Raw genomic sequence first — 17,544 nt, 5'->3', positions numbered from 1 at the left:
ACAAACAGGACAGCTGAGGGGGATGGTGGGGACGGCCTGCAGTTTGGATGCTGGTATTAGTCACATGTGGATACTAAATATGGGAGGGGGGTGATAAAGTAATTTTCCTGCTGATCCATTGCTGTCTGGTGCAGGCCTCAGTTTGATAGAGGTATTTGGGTCACTCTGAGACGCTCTAATGAAGGAGTTCTTGAAAAATCAAGAGTTCCGATTTAATTACCTGTTGTCAGAGGGTCTGTCTGTTGTTAGAGACAGCCTCAAATTTAGTATCTGGTTAACCACATCTGCTTCTTTAAAAAGACACCTTGTTTACTGTCCTGGCGAAGGAGGTGGCTGAGTTTATTATGGTTTAGCGTTGCTAGCACACTTTGTGCTTGCTGAGTGCCTTAGACTTATTTATGCATGTAGATCGGTTGCTCTCCACAGCACTCCCCTGAGATGAGTGGGTGGTAAGTTTTATTATCACCTGCTTTTCCACCGGGGAGGAGACGGGAGCTCCTGAGAAGAGAAGGGACTTGTCTGTGTTGATAGCTCAGAGTCCCCCGCGCCGTCTTAGGGGATCCTCAAGAAAGTGGTGATAAAGGTCTCCTTGCAGCCTTCCTCTGCGCCATCACAGTCTTGGTGTGCCACTCGTGCCTCGCGCTGTGTCCCACTCACCGGTGGGTCCTCCGCAAAATAAAAATCATCACTATTTTTGGCCCCTGAGGCTGTGCCGGCACTTTACACCTGAACACCTTGCCTTCCTCACCTGCTTTAAAGCAGAGGCACTTTCCTCCCCTCTTTTTCTTTTACAGGCCTCGCTATTTTCCTCACTGCCCAGCTCAAATCCCTGGAGCCATCTGTGACTCAGCCCCTCCACCCTCTTCAGTTGCCCAGTGAGCCGCATGGATTGTGTCACCCGAACGAACGTTGTTATGTCTGTCCCTTCCCTCCTCTTCCCTCTACGACTGCCGTAATTCAGGCCCGCACTGCTCTCGGCCTGGACTACTCTAAGAGCCCTTACCTGGGTCCCCACACTTTCCACCCTAAACTCTTCTGTCTCGTAAACCTTCCGTAAGCACGGCTTTGATAAATACCACTGTCTGTCTGGGTCCATTCTCAGGAGCTCCCGTTGCCTTCCGATTTTAAGTACAGATTCTTTCCTGGGACTCAAAGTCTACCTTCCTTTTAGTCTTCTCTCCCATTGTCACTAAACGACTTCATTGCGCATCAAAACTGGGGAGCTTGGTGACTGGGCGCCTGCGGGGAGAGGCCTTGTCAGGTCTACTCTCGGGAGGGGAACTTGCGCTGTTAACACGCCCCCGACCCCACCCCTATCCCCATCCCCACCCGACCTCCACCTCCACCCTCAGTCGCACCCCCACCCCCACCTCCCATCCCCAGGTGCGGCCCCCGTGCCGTGCCGTGCCGTGCACTCTGGACCGCGCACGGCTCTTGCACGGAGCTTACCCAGCCGCAGGCTATCAGCCCCTGAGCCTGGCTATGCTGTTCGTTTAGCCTGAAACTCCCCTCCCCATCTCCTGCCCCATCTCCACCTGTTGAAATTTTTCTCATGCTTTCAGGCCCAGCTCAAATATCTCCTCCTTCATGAAGCCTTTCTGATTGTTCCAAAGGGAGAGGATGCCAACTCCTCACCATTAAATGTGGGGTCCATTCACACACTACAGCCCCGCTACACTATTCCAACCCCCTCTCCTGCCTGGTCCCTCCACTGTCCCTAAGCTCCCACTGAAAATGCCTTCTGAGAACTGGCCCTCTTACACATACCTCGGCCAGGAATGCGGTGCCCCTCCCCCTCCCCCCTTCCCCCTTCTCGCTCTCTCTTTTTTAAACTTATCCTAGTAGGCTCAGCTCATATGTCACTTCCTCCGTGCCACATTCATCACAGCCAACAGCCTTTCTAGACTCTCCCCGCCCCCACCGGCACTAAGCCACTCCCTCCTCTGTGCGTCCTCGGCTCTTTCTACCTAATTGAGAACTCAACGCCAATAGCTTGCTTTGTGTTTTACCTGGTTACCTTAACCCTAGGCGGTGACCTGGACTCAGGCTGTGTCCTGAGGGCCTGGCACCGAGTCTCTGCTGCTCAGCTACTCCTTCTGGAATGCAAACGTGAGGGAGCTCTTCCTCTGAGCCATCCCTCCCCCAGAATGATCTTTGCTCTTTGCACTTTTCCCTTAGCGTTTCTCTTCTCGTTTTTGTCTGAACTTGTTTTATGCCTCTTTCTAGATTGCAAGCACCCTTGAGGGGAGCAACCTTGCAGGTTTTCGCTCTCCTTCCCCGAGCGTGGTTCCTTACTAGTGGCGGGAGCGCAATAAATGTTGGCTTAATTGAATTGTACGGTGTTGTGCTCAGCTAGCTGCTAAACAGCCCCATTTAAAGGGTTAATTAATAACACTTGGAGAAGTTCTTCTCCTTTGGGGGTATTTGCAATTTAATAGTTATCTTAAAAACCCAAAGGAAATGTTCACTAATGGTGGGGCTGCAGGCACAGCAGGGAGGCTCAGTTTTGGTGGCGCTGCATGAGGACCTGGGAGTTTTTCCAGCCCACGAGTCCTTCACCTTTTTTAGAGTTGGACCCCTCCTTGGACAGTCTGGTGAAGCCTATGGACAGAGTAATGATTTTAAACACATAACATCAAATATACAGCATTACAAAAATAGATATAATGAAATATCAAAATATTCAAAGCATCGAATTTGTGATGTAGTAATATACGTGCTCCTTTATCAGAAGATTCAGAAAGAGGTCAACTGGCAAATCTAATAAGTACTGTAATTTTGTCACAGTAATGAGCAGAAGTGACACCTGGGATGTCTGCCCCGACTGGAAGGTGTTGGGAAAGTATCTGATTCTGTTGGTGGACAGTCCCGGATGGCTCTGCCCTCATCTATTGCCTACATTCCTAATTGAAGGAAATGGTAACTTTCAGTTAGAAATTAGTGGAAGTAATACAGGTATATTTTCCCTCCATCCAGATTCTAGCCTTAGTGTCTCCCCTAAACTCAGGATTGAGGACCCCTGCTTAGCTGATACCCCCTGACATGATGTGGGAGATGGGTGGGGGTAGGGTGGTCCTGAAGCCATTTTTGTTTCAACCCTGGGCTTCCTTTTCTATCTTGAGCTCCCTGATTCTTTGATTCTTTTTTTTTTTTAATCCTTGATTTTCACAGCCAAGAACAGTAGTCTAAATTTGCTTCATTTACACCAGAAATGTGAAAGAAGGAGAAACGAAAAGGACTGTCAGGCCTTGGAGGAGAGGAGGGAACTTTAGTCCCTAGCCCGGGAGGGTCTCCTCCCCAAAGTTCTAAGCTTTAGGTAGGGGTGGGGGTGGGGGAGGAGGAGGGGTCCACAAATTGAGGTGGGGAAGCAGTTGCAGAGTTTACCTGAGAGTCTCTGCTGGCTCCTTCTAAACTGAGAAGTCAATTTTGGGGCCAATGAGCCCGATTCCAGAGGTGGTCCAACATAATACCCATCCTTCTTGGTTGCCAGTGACTAAGTGAAACATCGTTCCTCTAGAAAGCTGCCCTCCCTAGTGCTGATGTGATTTCTAAGTTGGGGAAGTGTTTGTGCAGTTCCATTTTTAGCACCAAAATACAGGGAACACATTCAGTCCATTCCCAGTTATCCTTGTGTGTTTTAGGCACTTAGAGGCAGTTTTCCCCCAGGTAGATTTACTCTGCTGTTTGCCATGCTGTGGGGCACGTACCTTTGCTCTCGGTGGCTTGGAGAATACAAGTTAATCTGAATGTGAGCTGGACATGTTGCTACCAGGGTGAATACCATGTTTGCCCAGGTAAACCATCATCTCTGCCCCTAACCAGTAGCGACACCGAAAGTTTTGCCATTGGCATCTTTCTTTCTTCCCTTCCTCTTGTAAGCTTTTTTTTTTTCTTTTTCTTTTATGAGCTCATCCATTTTTATTGCTTTAGCTCTCTCCTCTGCACCTCTAGCCTACCCCTCCCCTGGTGAGACATCTCCACTTCAGTGTCCAGTGGTCACTTGTAAGTCTAAACCTTAACTCTTTCTTCCTTCCCAAACCAGCTTCACCTTTCTAAAGAACAGCTTTATTGAGACAGAATTTGCATATCAGAAATGCACCCATTTGAAGTATACGTGTATGTTTCAATGATTTGGGGGTAAATTTACAATGTTGTGCAACCATCACCAAAATCCAGTTTTATTAACAATTTCTTTACTCCAAAAAGATCCCTCACACTCATTTGCAGTCCATCCCCATTCCCAGTCCCACTAATCTGCTTTCTGTCTTTTTGCCTTTTCTGGACATTTCATGTAAATAAAATTATACAATGCTTAGTCTTTTATATCTGGCTTCTTCCACTTCACATAGTGATTTGGAGGCGCATCCTTGTTACAGCTTGCGTCACTACTTGGTCCCCTTTTATTGCTGAATATATTCCATCGTGTAGCTAGACCACATTTATTTATCCGTTCATCAGTTGATGGACATTTGGATTGTTTCCACTTTTTCTCCATTAAGAATAATGCTACTGTAGAGTATTTCCATACAAGTCTGTGTGTGGACATCAGAGTGGAGTTGCTGAGTCACATGGTAAACTTATGTTCAACTTTTTAAGAAAGTACTAAACTGTTTTTGAAGGTAATTGCACCATTTTAGCTTCCCACCAGCAATGCATGAGAAATCACAGCTTCTCCCCATGCTCACAGCACTTGATACTGTCCACCTTTTTAAATATAGCCACCCCTACTTGGTGGGTCGTATCTCACTGTGGACGGGTACCGTTTTTGAACCACTTCTATTTCTGACCACAGCGCGCCACCCCCCTCCCCCCACCACTTGTACGGCTAGAAGCCAAGCTTAAGGTATTTTTCCTTCCTCTTACATGTGCTTGCCGCTGAAGTGAGCCGCTGCAACCTTCCTCAGATAGCCCTGGACTTGCCAGCTCTCCGTCGCCCCTCACGCTACCCGGCTGTGCACCGTGGCGCACATACCACACGGCATAGTCTTCCAGCTGTGCTGCTTGCTGTTTGTAGTTCTTTCTCCCAGTTGTCCTTCTGGTAGCTGCAGACTCACTGTTAAGATAGTTACACGGAAAGGGCATGCGTGGGTGTGGAGCCGCGGGGCCTGTGCTCTAGGCCAGGAACCACACTTATTGTCACATAACCTTGAATTAGTTCGGTAACTTGTCTGAGCTCCGCCCCTTTTATTAAGTTACTTAACCTCTCTTAACACCAGCTAGGAGAGCCCCAGGTTCCTCATGTGCAAGGGAAGGGTCATAATAGAGCCTGTCCGACAGAGTTGCTGTGAACCAGCAGTCCACGTGAAGTCCTTAGCACAAAGCCGGGTGTGTGAGGAGCGCGCAGTCAGTGCTGGCTAATATTCCTGTTCACGTGACAATTATGACTATTGTTATTCTTCACTATAATGAAGGTATCTTCCAAACCTATAACATCGTTATCATAAAGATCAGCTGTTACTGTGAATATGAAAATGCTTTGAAGAATACCATGCAAATTGCAGCTGTGTTATTTTTACCCATTTTCCCCTTGCTCAGGGGGACAAGCTGTGTAGGACAGCAGCAAGGGGACAGGTGTTGGCGCCAGCCTAGCATTCAACTCTGGACTGTGTTGCTTAACTATAGTGAGGCTTGGGCAAGTCATTTAACCTCTTCGTCTTGGTTTTCTCACCTGTAAAATGGGTATAATTATAAATCACATTCAGGATGATACTGTAAGGAAGTTACCTCTTCCACAAATGGTGTTCGGTAAACTGTGGCTTTTTCTTTCTTTCTTTTTTTTGAATTCACAGTGTATCCTTGCTTTCTCTAAATTGTATTTTGTGTAGTAAATTCCTACCTGATTTAACCAGTTGTATGCCCCACTGCCTCCCAACAGCACACCGGAGAGAGGCTGTGGTGCGGGGTGACTAAGAGCCTTCACTTCAGATTGACTTGGGTTTTAATCTCAGTTCCCATAGCTGCATGATTTAGGACAGTTACTTATTCCTCGAAACTTCCAGCCCCTCAACTGTAAAACGAGGATAGCAGTTCATAGCTCATGAGGTTATTATGGGAATTAAATGAGACAATATAAATGTAGTGCTTAGAACAGTGCTTGGCACATACACATACTAAACACCCAATAAGCGACAGCTGTCTTTACGATCGTTTGTAATGACCTTTCCTATCACCATTTTCTGTCCACACCTATGCTGTTCTCTTCAGTCCCTGGCTTGGCTCCTCGTCCCCTCCTGGAACTGCCCAAATCCTCTTCTTCAAGACCCAGTTCAACGTCTGATCCTCCAAATTATCGTTTGCTACTCCAGACCCTACTCATTGCTTTTTTTTTTTCTGGACGTATAGAGTTTGTGTCATATCTGTAATACAATTTAGGAATTAGTTGTTATTAAAATTTTTTGGGTTCCTCAGTTGGACTGTGAGGTTCCTGAGACGGCCTGTGTCTTCAGCGTCTACTGGAACTCTTACACCACTCCAGCTGACACTGGACAGTTAGCAGGCGTTTATTAGTTTTTGATTGATAAACAATAACTAAGAAAGTAAACATGTAAAAGGCATTATGAAATTTCAAAACCAAGAGTTTTTTGATCACCTGTATAGTCTCCTTCATTAATATGAATCCAAATGTATCCTGAGCAAAATTATTGATTCCCAAACACAGCACAGAGTGGAGAAGGGAGGGGGGGGCAGATGAAGAGCCCCAAAGCCAAGGTTTGTCAAGTCAGTAAAGCTCGTCTTTACTGACACAGATGACCTCGTTTTTGTTTTCCCTGTTACTTCTTGGCATCTCTGCCCAATCTCTCCTCGTCTTCCAATCCCAGAGGGCTTACTGCCCACAGAAAGCCTTCTGAGGGTCTCCTTCGAGCTTGAGTCTCTGGGGAAGGTTCTCCAAGCTTCAGAATTAGCCTTTTCTTTCTTCCCCATAATATTACCTCAGTACAGGTGGCAGTTTGGAAGGATAGAAGTCTGAAGATAAATTACTAAAACAAAACAGGGCTAACCCCTTATTATGACCCTTCCCGAGAGCTTAACATCTTAAATCCAAAGGTATGAATTTCTAATGGCAGAATCTAAAGGACTGGGTTAGGAGAGTTGAAGAGATACTGGAGAGTGAGATTTGATGTGAGAGTAAGTGAAGTCTTGAGGAGATGGCCTTCTCAGTGCTCCTAAAATCTCTCCCAAGGCCAGTCCCATTGTGGATAATCCAGAGATGAACAAGTGTAATAATAATAACCAACATTTATCGGGCACTTACTGTGTGCCAGACACTATTCCTACATGTCTGCATGCAGTGGCTCATTTATCCCACACACTCTCCTGTGAAGAAATCCTATCATTACTCCACTTTGTGGAAGAAAAAACTCAGCCTAAAGAGGTTAAGTAATTTTTCTAAAATTACATAGCCCTCTAACGGCAGAGCTGGGATTCAAAGCCAAACAGTCTGATTGAGAGCCCCTTCATCCAGAAGTGGCTTTTTTGAATCATGAGTCTCTCCTTGTAAACATTCTGGGAACATGGAAGAGGCAACTTTATGAGAAAACCCTAGATATCACCGTCACCATCACCGTCGCCATCATCATCCCAGCAAACAGGTGTTGTGCCGTCGTGTGCAGGGCGCTGCAGAGGATGCTGAGAAGACGGAGGGGCATCTGGCCCCCCTGCAGGTGTGAACTGACCCCTCAACCCTTCAGGTTGCTTCAGATGCCTTCGCTTCCAGGAAGCAGTTTCTGCTCCCCTCACACAACTCCCAAATCATGTACCTCCTCCGACTGCCGTTTTACTCTTTGCCTCTGCTCTGAGGCTTATTTACGACTTTCTCTCTTGTGTTGTGGTTATTTATATACATTGTCACACAGCTGAGCCTCTGCACGTTGCTGGGTCCTTTGCCTGGCTGACTCCTGCGCATTCTTTAAGATGCCGCTCAGGTCTTAGTGCGTTCCCTGACTCTCCCGTCTGGGTGAGACTCTCTCCTCTGTGTGGCCCCAACGCCTGGTATTTATCCATAGTATAGCATTCATTATACTTGATTATAAATGTTGACTTGTCAGTGTTACTAACTAGATAGACCCCAGATCCTAACGTCAGGGAGAGTGTCTTATCCTTATTTGAATCTTCAGTACTTCGCACAATATATTTTTGGCACCAATTAGGCACTTACTCAACTCTTTTTTTTTTCAACAAATGAATCTTCCATATAAGTCTGATTATACTTTAAGGACAAAATTGGATATCCGTTTCATTTTTTGTAACCCTCAAGATGCCCTGCACCTAGTAGATGATCAACAAACATAGCAATGAGTAAATGACCGCAGAACGCAACGAGGTGTAAGGTTCTGCCGTCAGGACACAGGAGGATGGGAACTACAGTAAAAGACGGATGACAGTAACTAAGTTTGCGTATCTAGACTGTGTTCTCAAATTGCGGATATAAACCTCTACTACTGAAATGAGTGGTAAACAAATAACATTTTTTTCTTTTGAATTTTGAAGTCATTTGTTCAGTCTACAGAATACAGTCCAATATTCAAGCCCAGATCCAGGTGACTAAAGCCAGTGCTGTTCCTGCTGCACCACACTGTTGAGATGTTACGGTGGAGGGGCCCTAGTTGGGCCCAGAAGAACGAGTGGGGCTTAAGTAATTAGAGAGGGGTGGGCGCTGCGCAAATGATGTTACACACACTCACACACACACACACACATACACGTATTTTGTGAAGATCTACCTGAAAAGAGCATGGAGAATTGACTGATGAAGGGAGAAGCCCGAGGCAGGGACATCTATTTGGAAGCTATTGTCACAGTCCCAACCTGAGGATAGAAAACAAGAGATTGGTTTAAGGAGGAATTTGTGGATACTGGTGACTGAGAAAATACATGAGAAAACTATGTGAGGTGACGGATGTTAACTAAACTTAGCGTGGTAATCATTTCACAATATATACATGCATCAAACCATTATGTGTACATCTTAAACTTATACAGTGTTACATGTCAATTATAGCTCAGTAAAATTGTGGGGGAGGGAGACAAAACCAGAATATGATTGTATCATGGAATTCAAACTGTAAGAGATCCAATAAGGAAGGGGTATTTATTGGATGGATTTGGTGATTAGGTTTGGCCATATTGGAGAGAGAATTTTGGTAGAATGGTTGGGTTAATTACAGAGGAAGAAAAGACATTGTGATGGTGGAGAATGTAGGTTACTCTTTGGATAAATTGGGACTAAAAGGGAAAAAAGACTATCTGTGTAAGAGTTTCCTGAAGATACTAAAGCAAAGAATAAGAAAATAGAAAAGAGAACTGAGCCAAACGCTTCAGAGGTGGGGTAAGATGACAAGGTTGGTCTTATGATGTAGGAGAAGTAGTGGATAAAATTTGGAATAATGCTGTGGGAAGTGATACAGGAGGCAATGAGGGTAGGTAAAAGGATTGCCAAGTAAAAAGTAATAAAGTTCAGTTAAATTTTCATCACCTGAATTTTGATGACGATCCAGTTTATCGGTTTCGTGGGTTTTTCTAGTAATGTCTGCTAGCCCAGGAGTGGAAACAAAGAAGTGTGGGTACATCTCAGCGTTAGGAATTTCCATGGCTGGAATGATGGTAGGTGGCCAAGGATTTCAGAAAGGCAATGTGGTTAATGAGAGCAACCTGGGTGCAAACCATGGAGGTGAGGGGAAAGCTGCAGTGATCGGGTAGCAGCTCCAGAGAAGCTGGGAAGAGGTTGATTGTGGGAAGGGGGACGAGCCCAGCAGTGAAGGCAGAATCCAGGAAAAATAAGGTAGCTCTATCTGAAGGACAAAATTCCTAGAGAAAAGTCTAGCAGAAGAAAATGGAATGAAGTAGTAGAAATACTTATACAGAATCATTGTTGAGAAAGAGGTTAAGAATAAGAAATGCTAGAGTGATTTTTTTGGGGGTGGAGAGTTAATTAGGTTTATTTATTTAATTTATATTTTTAATGGAGGTACTGGCGATTGAACCCAGGACCTTGTGCATGCTAAGCACACACTCTACCACTGAGCTATACCCTCCCCCCAAGAATAAGAAATGAAATAGCAAGTTAGTGGAAACTGATGAGGAAAAGGGACATGGGACGATAAGGATAAATGTGAAGAGCTGGTGTGAAGATCAAGAGATTTGGGGAGAAATGGTTAGAGCACATGGAACACGCAGGTTGTTTCTTGTTAAGCTGCGATGGGCAATGGTTAAACTGGAAAACTGGGGAAGGGGGTCGGCATTCCTATATCAACCATTTAGGGCTTCGTAATTAGGCTGAATGCCACGGAGCTTGACTTTTAGAAGACAGACAATGAGGGCAGGAGGCACAACCATGTAGGTTTGAGTGTAAAAATAAAGGGGAAACATTGGTGGTAGCTTCTAAGGGGATCTGAGTGTCACATCACAGATCTGTCAGAGCTTTTACAGACAGGGTGCCTCTGATTCCCAAGTTGTGGAAAGCAGATATGTGGGGAACAAGACCCAGGCTCACATCAGAGTGCTGGTGGCCCCAGGGGGAACTGCAGGAAGGAAGGAGGTGGTGGGAACATTGACTTCTTACAAAACGGCCTTCCCGGCAAGGGTGAAGCTCTGGGTCTCCGCATTGGCTTAAACACACTGGGGAAAGCTGGCGTGGGGAGGCTTGCTTCTCCTTCATGGGTGACCCAAAGAAATTCCTTCCTGGCTCTTTTGTCACAGCTTTGGGCAGCAGTGCTGCGGAAGTCCAAATGCCATTCCATTCCAACTCTTCATTTTCAGCCATAAATGACTATCTTGGTAGTAGTCCTTTGGTATTGAAATTTGCCAGTTTTGGTTTGGACAACAAGGTGGATGAATTGATTGGTAAGAAACAGTATAAGCAGCAGGAAATCATCGACAAACGGAGGGCTTTGAGCAAGGCGAAGGTTTGCCATGGCCCCTTAAAGCCCTCACACCAGCTGGCTGAGTGGGCGCACCCTTTCAGTCGTAATTCCATCCTTCCCCAGGCAGTGCTTCATGCTCTCTCCCAGCCCAGTAAATATTGTTCGGAATGAACAATCCTTGGTGGGTAGAACAGTGCTGTGGAGTGTTGGGCTTAAATTCCAGTCCCTAAAAATGGGCATAATCTTGGGAAGGCATTAAACTTCTATGTCTTAGACTTCTCATCTGAAGAACAGGAGGGGGTTCCTTCCAATTCTAAAATTAGGTAGAAGTTTATCAAGAGCTGGGAGAACAAAAGCATCTGAAAGTGGAGTTTACAGGTGGAAAAGCCTGGTGGCAAACTTAAATAACAGATGCTGTGGTTACTTGAAGAACTAAGAAACTGAACATACCATCCATGTTTGCATCACAGTGAAGGCTTACCATCATTAGGAGAAGCAAATTTTAGAAAGTAAAAAAAAAAAAAAAAAAAGAAGAAGAAAAAAATCAAACCCAGGTCTCTCTAGTGTCAAAAGCTTTTATTTTTTAACAATGTTTACCATTTGAATTAAAAATGATTTATCTTAGCATTTCTAGAGGAACAGAAACAGTTTGAAGTTTTTATTTATAGGATGCTTTCAAAAAGGATTTCATCATTATCCATTAATATTTATGTATATACAGTATGCTAGATCACTATACAGCAAAATAGAATTCTTTTTCAAGTGAGATGGAAATACATGGAAGTAGAAAATTCAGAGGACAAAATTCTAGTAAAATAGATCAACTATTTGATACAATAAATAATATTCTAAGAGGCATTTCTATCCCATGTGCAATGTAGCTAAATTAACGTTACTGTGAAGTCTCTAACCTTCGATTTTCATGACTTTCAGCTTGCTTAAATTCTCAGGGCTTTTGCTCTTTTAGCCTAGTGTTATACATTTCATATTCATTTGCTTTCTTCTTCTGCTTCAGTAAATAATTTTGAACTTTGACATATATAGTTGACTGAGTGTGTAAGTCCTAGTAAAATGGCTAAGACTTTCCTACATGTGTATTATTGTTATAGTGAGCTTGGTTTTGAGCTTTCTAAGTAGAGGTGATCTGTTCTGGAAAACCTCAGGCCAGAGCTTATTTTAGTAGTGGTTTTCTCTTACAGGGAGTCTGTGTACCCATTCTTTCTACCTACATTAGCAATCCTAAGTGTTTCTTGCATATTCCTGGGTTTAGCTGTCTTTTCGTATATCCATACCTGACTTTTTTCCTCCTGCCTTCTTTTACAGAGGTCCTTACCTATGTTACATCAAATACTCTACCACCAAAATTTGACCCCAAAAGCATCTTATTTTAATTATTTCCTATTTGGAATCCTTCACTTGATCTTAAATTTATATTATTTATACCCACTGTTGTCTTTTTTCTTTATTTATATGCTCAGTCATAACAGAAGACAAAGAGAAAACATCTTGCCATGAAAAAACATTTTTTTCACAGAATCTAAGCTGGGGAGCCATGGTATAAAAACTTACATGGCAAGCCAAGAGTTTTAAGTGGTTTCGAAAGCTTTATCATTGAGGGCTCTCCTGTACCATCCTTTATAATCAGCACCATTCGTTAAAAGGTTGCCCCAAGGAAGGTTCCCTATTTTCTCAGACAGGGAAACTGACACAGAAATAAGTACCTGGTTAAAACCATGGTGATAGGACCAAAAGCACAAGGAAATTTATCTACTTCTCTTGGCCATGTTGCCTCCATCTATCTTCTGGGGGAATAAGCAGTACATTATAACACAGGCAGTCTTCACTTAACTGATTCGGAAGAGCTGTGGGGCCGGTGCATACAGTTGCAGAAACATCTTAGATGAAGACTCTACAAAGCACAAATGCAGAGATGTAACAACACTGTGTTCCGGGGAGTGCTGTGGAGCAGACAGGTCTGTAATAACAGTTGGGCACGGCAGCAACAAGGGCCACGAAGATAAAACAGTCGTCGGAATCTGAGCTTTATTCAGCAACATGCGCTCACCACGATGCCGTCATTCTTCCTTCTGAGAAAAAGTGCAGTCTAATGGATCGCCTCTCACTTCACAGGGGGCAGTGCTGGGATGCCCGGGCTTTGAGCTCTCCAAAGCACAGGCCCTCCAAAAATCAGGGAAGCGATACTGCAATTTTAAAAAGCGGTTGTGAAGCGATTCGATTATCTGGGCAGAGGTCCTCAATGGGCACTGGGCAGCGACGCGTGATCAGGGCTGGGCTGACCCCATATGTTAGGAGGGACCCTGCACCGGCCACCGCGTCTGCAGGACCTGGCGAGAATGTGCTTTGGAGAGGGTGGAGGAGAGTGCAACCCTGAGAGGGGCCTGCTCCCTTGGGAGGGGAGAAAGCCGTCAACAGAAAAGGCAGTGCCGAGATCGAGGGGTGAAGACAAGAGTCGGGAGAGGGGATGGGGCAGGGTGGCATGGCATCCTGGAGGTGGGCGGGGGTCGCCTTAAAGACTGAGGACTAGGCCGGGCCAGGACAGCAGGGAAGTGTGAGGGGAAGACCCCTTCCTTCGGCAGCTCCCAAATCGTTTCTGTCAAAGATGGCCAAATTCCACGCTGCCCTTCCCCCTCCGCGCCGTCTCAGTCCCCTTGGGGTGCTCCCCAGTGCTGCGGAAGACGGTGGGGAGGTCCGGGTGAGTGTGTGCGTGGGGAGAAAGGTGCGGGAGAGAAGAGACCCTCCCTAGCCGCACCTCTCACCCCGCCGGCCCTTTGGGAGGTTCTTTCGGTTGAGAAAGGGGGCTCTGCCGCTTTAAGGTGGGGAGTAGGCGTCACCTCTGGCCGGGTGACGAACTGAGGAGGGGACCTGGTGGGCGTGTCCATGCAAAGAAGGGGGTGGTGCCGGAGGGGGGCGGGCCCATAGTAAAATATTGGAGGGAGGGGCGGGGTCGAGGAGGCGAGGCTACGTGGTGGGCGGGGCGCGGGGGGCGGTGCCTCCTGGAAAGCCGGGGAGGGGGGAGGAGGAAGCGGCCGGGTTGGTACCATTGCGCACGTTCCGGGAGGGGGACGGGTGACATTCCCTTGGAGGGGGGCGGGCCCTTCCCGGCGGCTGGGCCCGGCGCTCAGGCGGGAGGGGGAGTCCCCCTTCCCCCGCCGGGCGGGACTTGGGGGCCGCGGGGAGGGGGCACTTCTCCGCCCGCGTCTGAGGCGGGGCCCGCGGTACCTTTGGTGGCGCGGTGCGGCGGGGGGAGGGCCGAGGGGAGGGGGAAGGGGCGGTACCAGGAGGGGGCAGCCGGAAAGGGGGTGGCGCCGGCGGACAATGGAGCCTATGTGTGCCTGCGGGAGTGGGACGGCGCCGCCGCCGCCGCTGCCGCCGCCGGGGGGAGACGCTGCGCCGCCGCTGCCGCTGGCCCCGGCCCCGGCCCCCCGGGGCTGAGAGCCGCCCCGGACCGAAGCCCCCTCCCCTGCTCCTCTCCTCCTCGCCCCTCCCCCACTCCTGCCGCGGGGGTAAGTGGCATCTCAGGGGGAGGGGGAGGGGAAGGACCGGAGCCGGGGGTGGGGGGGCCCGGGTCCGTGTCCGCGTGTTTTGAGCCGGTTTAGGGGCAGGGGTAGTCAAAGCCGCGGAGAGCCGTAGGGGGAGGGGAGAAAAGGGGCGGGGGTCGAGGTTGAGGATTTAGAGTTGAGTCTGGAGAAACCTGTGGGGGGAGAGGAGGGGGGTGTCCTTTGCCCACGGCTCAGTGAGCAGTGGGGAGAGACGGAGGCATCTGTCGGGCTTTTTAGAGGTTGTGTCCCAAGCCGTGCTTGGAGAGGCTAAATGAGGAGCTGGGACGGTCCCAGGGTCTGGGATGGAGGGGCATTGGAGGGGCGAGATGGAGAGCCCAATGAGGGAATTCGGGTTGAGTTTGGTGGGGTCTGTAAGACCCCGCAGATGGACAGAGAGGCAAAGGGGACTTTACAGGCCAGTGACTTGTTGAAGGGTGGGGGGAAGTGAAAGCTAAGAAGAATGTTGGCGGTTCGTGTAGTAAAGGGCTCCAGCAGGTGCGGTGGTGATGTTGAGGTCACCGAGTCATTGTGGGGGTCGTGGACACACCAGTGATTCCCAAAGTGGAGCTCTAGTCATTGACCTTTGAACATTGCAAAGACTATTAAGATGTCACTGGTTAGAGCTGGGTGAGCCTAGTGAAATGGAGATATCCTAAGGAAAAAAACAGCAGGGTTGGTTATTATGTTCCCAGGGAAGGGCCAGAGGCCTGTAACAGTGTTGCTGGGGGCCTAATGGGAAGGCTCTCAAGCTTGAATGAGGAGGCCTGAAATCTGTCCTCCCAGAGCCCTGCCCTGGCAGAGAGAGGAGTGACTTAGAGCCTAGACTGCAGCCCAACTGGGGGCTAATAAAGTTCTGAGACGGAGTAGAGAACTGGGCACAACTGTGTCTTGGCAGCGAGAGACTAAGGTGGGATAGAATTGGTGCAAATTAGACTTTGGTTAGGGCGAATGGGCAGATCACTGGTAGTGACTTCGGTGGGAAAATGAGTGAGAGGCTGTGTGAAGAGTTACGTTTTGATGAATGGTGTTTTGATCAATGGTGTGTGATGGAGTATTTGTTAGCATTTGACATATTCAGGAACTAAGTGCTCATTCTTGGGCCAGAGATGTGGAGTCTTGTACACTGAGCACAAAGTGATGAATCAGAATTAGCAGGTAGGAAGGGTAAGTAGTAAAATAGTTGAGAGTATGGGGTCGGGGGGCTAACAGACATTGGGACCTAAGACTCACGTGTGGATTAAGAGCTTTTGACTCTTCATGGAAGATTGTACACTATGTCCTGTTGATTTTGGGGTTTGACTGGATATTGATGATTTGGGAAGTCTTAATAGGAGTTGATGATAACGTGAATAATGTCATGGTACTAAGGACGACTTCAACAAAGACCTTTCCAACTACAGAAAAAGATCCAGTCTGTAAAAGACAGAGATGGATTAATAAAAGGGGCAATTGGCTAGATGACATGAGGATGCTTTGAGGAATGAGGATTCCATTAATTGGTGGTTTGGATGAGAAGAGAAAATTTAATGCTAAGGTGAGACAGGGGTGACATTTCATAGGTTTAGAACCTAGTTCTAAGGGTATTGAACCCTTAGAATATTACTTTGTAATAACTATTGAATGTAAAATGATTATAGTTCTTAAACATATGGCAGATTGATAAGGGGGTCATTGACTAAAAGATGAAGGAACGGTTTCCATGCTGTTCTCTTCTTATAAGGCAAGTTGTGTGTAGTAACTTGGCTCCTGAGCTAAGGATTCCTGACCTGGATTCTCTGATGACTAGCATAAGTGAAAAAGCACTTACGTACATTGGAATTTCTTCTATGGGCTATTTCCCCCATAGCCTTCAGAAGTGTCTGCTCCTGTGAATCTAAAGAAAATGCTTCCTGGCTTGCAAGGAGGGGAAAAAAAGTACAGAGGTTTCACAAGCATTATAATCAACTAAATATTTGATCACGGTGATTTAGTATAGTGGTTAGTGCCTTGAACTTACAATCAGGAAGCTGGTTTTCCCATTGACTTATGTGTGACTTTAAACACATCTCTCATATTTATTCTTTAGTTTTCCCATTTATGAAGTGGGAATACCACTGCCCTGACCACTCTTAACGCATTGCAGTCCTTAACAAGTTAATGCTTTATCTGCAAAGTGCTTTGGACACTTTTGGGAATGAAAGTTTACGTAGCTCAACTTTTTCCTCACTTCTTAAAAACTACTCTGTCAGGAACAGACCACATTCAGCTTTTGTTACAATTCTAGCAGCATGCTTGATCAAGGAACAAAAAGGAGTACCTTACGCATCCGCCTTGTTCTGTTGTGTGGGCTTTGGTTTTATATGACGTTTGAAAGGTGATACCTCTTCCTCATTTAGTGGCAACGCAGTAATAGTGATGACAATTGTAGAAATGTAAGCAAAGTTCCTGAGGGAAGAGTGGGAATATTCAAACTGTGAGTGCTGACCTAGGTCAAAGCCGACCCCACATCTGGGTGACCTTGGACATGTTACTTGACTTCCTGGTGGCGTAATTTTCTTCAACTATGAAGTAATGCTGGTGGAATGACTTACTTGTCTGTCTGCCTTGGTGACTGTGTTAGGGTCTGTGGAAATTTTATTTGCTCTAGCTCAGAACTTCTTAACCTATGTCCCATGTACCCCTTTGGAAATTTAATTCAACATAGGATCCCTTCTGAGAGTCATGGTTTTTAGATGCGTAAAATAAAATATATAGAATTACAGATGATATGGAAACAGTTATCAAGATGATAAACAATTGTGATACAGTAATTCATATGCTTCTTTATAACACATTAAGTAATGTGCAGGTGCAGGTCTAACAGATACTATAATTTTGAAGTAGCAATGAGTGTAAATATTATGTTGCGATATCTTCAACAGCTGTAATGTGATGTGCAGTGTCCTGTGGTTTCTTGGTGACACAGTCACAGGGTTGCTAATACTACTGTGGGCTGTTACCTATATTCACGGTTGAAGGCGGTGCTAAGTTTTACTTAATGGTTAGTGAGTATGAAGATCAAAATTTCCTCCAGCAAGTTCACAGCCGCCACCCCTCCTCTGAGTCTCCACAGGCACCTTGGGAGGTCATGCAGCCCGAGTTAGGAG

General features: G+C 46.5%; 1 protein-coding gene across 5 annotated transcripts in view; it reads left to right on the top strand.

Annotated features, from left to right (window-relative positions):
• Positions 1-17,544, top strand: part of LOC140688132 (uncharacterized) — a 64,008-nt gene that overhangs the window by 40,272 nt on the left and 6,192 nt on the right. For 2 of the 5 annotated variants that reach the window (XM_072946715.1, XM_072946717.1), the window contains exon 1: positions 14,175-14,383. The exons of the other annotated variants lie outside the window; for them this stretch is intronic. The gene's annotated coding sequence lies outside the window, so the exon portion shown is untranslated. Of the gene's footprint in view, positions 1-14,174; positions 14,384-17,544 lie in introns of those variants that run through there. 5 annotated transcript variants of the gene reach the window in all.

The sequence above is a fragment of the Vicugna pacos genome, chromosome 21 (assembly GCF_048564905.1).
Source record: "Vicugna pacos chromosome 21, VicPac4, whole genome shotgun sequence".
In the NCBI taxonomy this organism is placed as follows: domain Eukaryota; kingdom Metazoa; phylum Chordata; class Mammalia; order Artiodactyla; family Camelidae; genus Vicugna; species Vicugna pacos.
The sequence above is the reverse complement of the archived record's forward strand: the minus strand, read 5'-3'. Positions and strand labels throughout refer to the sequence as shown.